Raw genomic sequence first — 6,157 nt, forward strand, 5'->3', positions numbered from 1 at the left:
GATTCAAGCACCTGATTTCAGCTGATAGGGTATCCAGATTGGTGGGGAAATAGACCTCGCTCCAGTACTCCAGGATGAGGAAGTGGGCGTAAGTGCAATGGTGGTGGAGGCCATGACAGGGGTGGTGTACCACAAGCAAATGGGCTTTCCATCATATGACTGGGACAAGGGCCTACCTGAGAGATGTGTCTGACATTGTTCCATGTTCAGTCGGAATGCCAAATGGTGAAGCAACTGTGGCACTGAAAGAAGGAACGGTGCATCTTGGAGGAGGATTGAAATTGCAACATGTTCTTTGTGTGCCTAATTTAAAATATAACTTGATCTCTGTTTCACAACTTCTCAATGACTCAAATCTGGTACTGCAAATCACTAACAAAATTTGTACTATACAGGACCGAAATACGAAGAGGCTGATTGGAGCGGGTGAACAACATGAGGAGCTGTATTTTTTGAAGGCGGTGGCTTCGGCAAATGCTTGTAAAACTTCTGGAGTTTCAGACTTCAATCTTTGGCATAGGAGAATGGGTCATCCGTCGAGTAAGGTGCTAGAGTTGATTTCGGCAGCAAATAAATTTAGTAAAAATAATGATAATTTAAGTTGTGATGTTTGTTTTAGAGCAAAACAGACTAGAGAGATGTTTTATTCTAGTGACAATAAAGCTAAGAATTGTTTTGATTTAATGCATTGTGACTTATGGGGGCCTTATAAAGCTTTGGCTTCTTGTGGAGCTGCTTATTTCTTGACTATTGTTGATGATTGTTCTCGTGCTGTGTGGATTTATTTGCTGAAAGGAAAACATGAAGTTGCTTGTGTTCTTAAGAATTTTATTGCTATGGTTAAACGACAATTTGAGAAGGATGTGAAGACTATTAGGAGTGATAATGGCACTGAATTTGTGTGTCTACGAAAATATTTTGATGAAAATGGTATATTGCACCAAACTTCTTGTGTAGGAACTCCCCAATAGAATGGACGAGTTGAGAGAAAGCATCGTCACATCCTTAATGTGGCGGAGCTTTGATGTCTCAAACACTTGCCAATTGATTTTTGGGGTGAATGCATTCTTACCGCTGGTTACTTAATCAATAGGCTACCATCCGCGGTTCTGAAGGGAAAAATTCCTTATGAAATTCTCTTTCGACAACTTCCTTCCTATAATCATATTAGGACTTTTGGGTGTCTGTGCTATATGCATAGACAACTTAGAGATAAGGATAAATTTGCCAATCGAAGCCGTAGGTGTGTTTTTGTGGGTACCCTTTTGACAAGAAATGATGGAAAGTGTATGATTTAGAGACTTCTAAGTATCTTGTCTCAAGGGATGTGGTGTTTGTAGAAACAATTTTTTCATACTCTACAACAATGTTTACAGGTGAAAATTCCACTAAAAATGCAGATGGAGCTCATGAGCATAAGGATTGGGAAATTATTGAGGAAGATGAGGAGATATTAGAGAAATCTCCTGAAGGCTATCCTTCTACTGAGGCAATTGCAGAAATCAGTGTAGCTGAAAATAGGGAAGAAAATTCAGGAGAGGAGGTACTAGTGGGAGATCAGTTTGGTCGTGGACATAGGATTAAATAGTCATCCACTCGTCTGACAGACTATGTGACAAATAATGTGCAATTCAGCCCCTCGCAGAGTTCACAGCTTCAACTTGCATTCCTCAAGTATGTCTTATCCCATAGCCAATTTTGTTGACTATGATCGATTTTCTTCACATCGGTCCTTCTTGGCAAGCATTATTGCGGGTTCAGAACCAGTTTCTTATAATGAGGAAATGAGAGATGAATGATGGCGTGAAGCTATAAGAAATGAAATTCAAGCTTTGGAAGAGAATGGAACTTGGACGGTGGAAGACTTACCCGTTGGGAAGAAGGTTATTGGCAGTAAGTGGGTGTACAAAATAAAATATAATTCTGATGGAAGCATTGAACGATGCAAGGCTCGATTGGTAATTCTTGGCAATAATCAAAAAGAGGGTATTGACTATCACGAAACATTTGCTCCCACTGCAAAGATGGCCACTATACGTACTTTTCTTGTAGTAGCTGCTGCAAAGAACTGGGAACTACATCAGATGGATGTGCAGAATGCTTTCTTGCACGGAGACTTGAATGAGGAAGTTTTCATGAAAATGCCACCAGGTTTTGCCTCTAAAACTCTTGGGAAAGTGTGTAGACTACGACGGTTTTCGTATGGCTTGCGTCAGGCACCCCGTTGTTGGTTTGCTAAGCTGGCAGATTCTTTGAAGAAGTGTGGCTTTCATCAATCTTGCTCAGACTATTCATTGTTTGCCTTTCATGAATAGCATGTGCAAATACATGTTCTGGTCTATGTAGATGATCTCATTATTTCAGGTAATGATGCCACGGCTGTTTTCATATGAAATATTTGAACAGCTGTTTTCATATGAAGGATTTAGGACAGTTGAAATATTTTTTGGGTATAAAGGTGCAAGAAATGCTGAATGGATTTTTCTTTGTCAGCGAAAATACGCCTTAGATGTCATCTCTGAGGTTGGTTTGCTGGGAGCTAAGCCAGCGAAAACTCCACTGGAGCAGAATCATAAACTTGCACTTGTTGAAGGGGATGATGCTAGTGACCCTGCTCAATATCGTCGGCTGGTAGGCAGACTGATTTACTTAACTATTACATGACCTGAATTGAGCTACTGTGTCCATATTCTTGCTCAATTTATGCAGCAACCAAAGAAGGCCCATTGGGAAGCTGCATTACGAGTAGTTCGATATTTGAAGGGTAATCCTGGACAGGGAATCCTTTTGCGGGCCAACTCTGATATTAAATTGTATGCATACTGTGACTCCAATTGGGCAAGTTGTCCCTTGACAAGACGCTCCTTGACAGGTTATTTTATTTGCTTGGGCAGATCACCTGTCTCATGGAAAACCAAGAAACAACAGACTGTTTCACGCTCCTCTGCTGAGGCAGAATATCGGTCAATGACTACAGCAGCTTGTGAACTTAAGTGGTTAAAGGGTTTGATGCTATTTTTTGGTGTTGATCATTCTAGTTCCGCGCTTGTACTGTGATAGTCAATCAGCTTTATACATTGCAGCGAATCCTGTATATCATGAGCGTACGAAACACATCGAAGTTGATTGTCATTTCATTCGAGAAGAGATACAAAATGGGAACATTGAAACAACTCATGTACGTACGACTCTACAACTTGCTAATATTTTCACTAAAGCTTTGGGTACTAATCAGTTTCAATTTCTTCTTAGCAAGTTGGGCATCTCCAATCTTCATGCTCCAACTTGAGGGGGGGTATTGAGGAAATTGCAGAAATTAGTGCAGCAATTTATGGAATGATATTTTGGGATCTTTAGCTAATAAATTAGTGGATGTAATTTTGGTAGTTTACTATTATATAGGAAATCTTTATTTGTACAGATATAGAAATTATATAGGTAGGATCCTTATCTTTGTATATAATGCACCTTTGAAGTCAATGAGAAAGGCATCTCTTTTGATTCTAGTATTTCGGTTTTCTTCAAAAAAGAAAAAAAATTCTTGATCAACCTTGAATGGTATTTAGATACAAAACTATTTCAAATATTATTTTGCTTGTATCATAAATACAATTTCAACTCATATTTTTAAATTCTCAACTATCTTTTTATTTCACATACGTTATGTTACAAAACGTATTATAATAATTATTCAAAATAATATTTCAAATACTACCCTATCCAAACTACTATTTGTAATGTCGGAGATGACGATGCTTCGATGGCATTCAGGAGTTAAAACACTACTATTTAACTCTACTAATTTGACATACTACTAATTTCCATCACTACGGTGTTTTCTTATGTAGATTCTAATATTTGGAGTCCACTTACTTTGACTTGCACATTCTTTATTCACACCATAGGGTCCTCTCATCCAAATCTCCAATTCAATGATGACATGTTAATCTACATTGAAAAGTATTTCAAATGATTGAAACGATTCAACAACCTTGAATAATGTAATGATAATGTTATAATAAAAAAAGGTGGGGCTGATAATTCGGATGATTGTACCAAACAATTTCAATTAATTAAAATTTGTAATTGATTTTTTTTTGAACATCTGTTGTTTGATGAAAGAGAAGCTTTTGTGTTGAACAAAGTTTCTATCAAACTCCTATGGACTCTATTACCTTAATGGTAGGGATGTGAATTTAGAATAAGAAATTGTTGATTTAGCCCCACCTTAAAAAACAAAAGATAGTGTTATAACTAGGGATGGCAACGGGGCGGGGTTGGGGCGGGGGACCCCTCCCCCGTCCCCCGCCCCGTTGCCTATTAGTTCCCCCCGTCCCCCGCCCCGTCCCCCGCCTCCTGCTCCCCCCGCCCCGCCTTGCCCCGCTTCCCCCGCGGGTGCCCCCGCGGGGTTAATAAAATTTTATTATATAATTTTATTATAATTAAATTTTAATAAATAATCAAGTACTAAAATATCAACACATCACCAAATTATTATTCATTGTAATTTTACAATTGAAACTCATAAAAACAATCAAACATAAGTTATTTGAATACAATCCAATATGATGAAATAAATATAACTAAAATAGTCAAGTTTTCACTTTTAGTACAAATGCAATCACTAATTCATTATTGTGTTTGTGCTTTTTTTTGAGAAAAAAGTGTTATTCTATTAAGTGTAATTAGAAATTTAGTATAAATGTATTAGTAAATTTAGTATAACTAATTAATAAATTCTATTAGTAGACATGTAGAATTATTCATATAATTGATAATATCAATTATATTACATAAACTAATATACATTATATAATACATCTAACTAATAATATCATTATCATAAGTTTATAACTAATTAACTTACATATTATATATAATTATATATATACTTTTTTTTGTTTTGCGGGGGGCGGGGCGGGGGATGGGGCGGGGGTATACTCCCCCGCCCCCCGCCCCGTTTCTAAGCGGGGGGAAAAAATTCCCCCCCGCCCCCGCCCCAACCCCCGCCCCGAGAGCGCGGGCACCCGCCCCCATTGCCATCCCTAGTTATAACTTATAATAGGTCGATTGATAGGGAAACAAAATTTGGACATACTACTATTGCGTGCATGTGCAGCATGCACTATGTGCCCGATGTCAGAATCATATTTCGTCTTCCTGCCCATATATGTCTGGCAGGCTAAATTAGGTGTTTTCATTCATTGTTCATTTATAACGATAGACTTCTCTTGTTTGTGTTTAATTTATTTCAGACTGTGAATAAAAAGTTTTTGTTTGAAATATAACAGAAAAGTATTATTGGACCTAGAGTACTTCAAAAGTGATATAATCTGGTTTTCACTTGTACACAATCTTGTAAGTTTCATTTTTATTTTTGTTTTTTTGGTTCGGGATAAGAAAATAAAAATTCTGTTACAAAATTTGTTGAAAGTCGTCCAGCACAATTTGCTAAAAATTTGTTTGGTTAGTCTTGAGGTACGAAATGAACTCATAAGAATTTCGCAAATTTTGTTTCCAAAATTCTCTTAACTGATTTTGGAGAAAACAACAATAACTTAGAGTCTGGAAAGTATTTTAGTGGGAGCACAAATAAATTAGAACTATTAGAACTATTTTAATTATTTAAATGGTATGGAACAATAATAATATAAAGTGCTATTTTTTTTGTATAGAAATACTCACAAGTAAACTGAACTTCCTATAGCATTTGTGCTTGGAGCAATCATTTTTTTATTAAAAAAAATGCAATCAAATTACTCGTAGGTACATAATTGTATTGAATTTCTACTAATTATATGGGTAAATAATTTTTCTACAATACTTGAAATGTATATTTTACTTTAGTTTGTAGGGGCACATTGATAAAGTGATAGCAAAAATATATTATGTATAAAGTTTTATGCCTAAAATTGAAAATGGGACATATATATATATATTTAAAATTACAAATGTCAATGAAATATAGGATTTACTCAATGAAATATTCAGCGCATTTGGAGAAGAAGAGCTGCAGGTTTTTTTTTTTCTCTCTTTTTTTGCATTTCACAACTATATTTATCTATCTATTTATTTATTTATTTATCATGTAGAGCACGAGAAAAATGAAATAATTGAAGTTTCCATGATTTTTCACATTCTGACTTTTTTCCTTTAC

This window comes from Coffea eugenioides, chromosome 5, assembly GCF_003713205.1.
Source record: "Coffea eugenioides isolate CCC68of chromosome 5, Ceug_1.0, whole genome shotgun sequence".
In the NCBI taxonomy this organism is placed as follows: domain Eukaryota; kingdom Viridiplantae; phylum Streptophyta; class Magnoliopsida; order Gentianales; family Rubiaceae; genus Coffea; species Coffea eugenioides.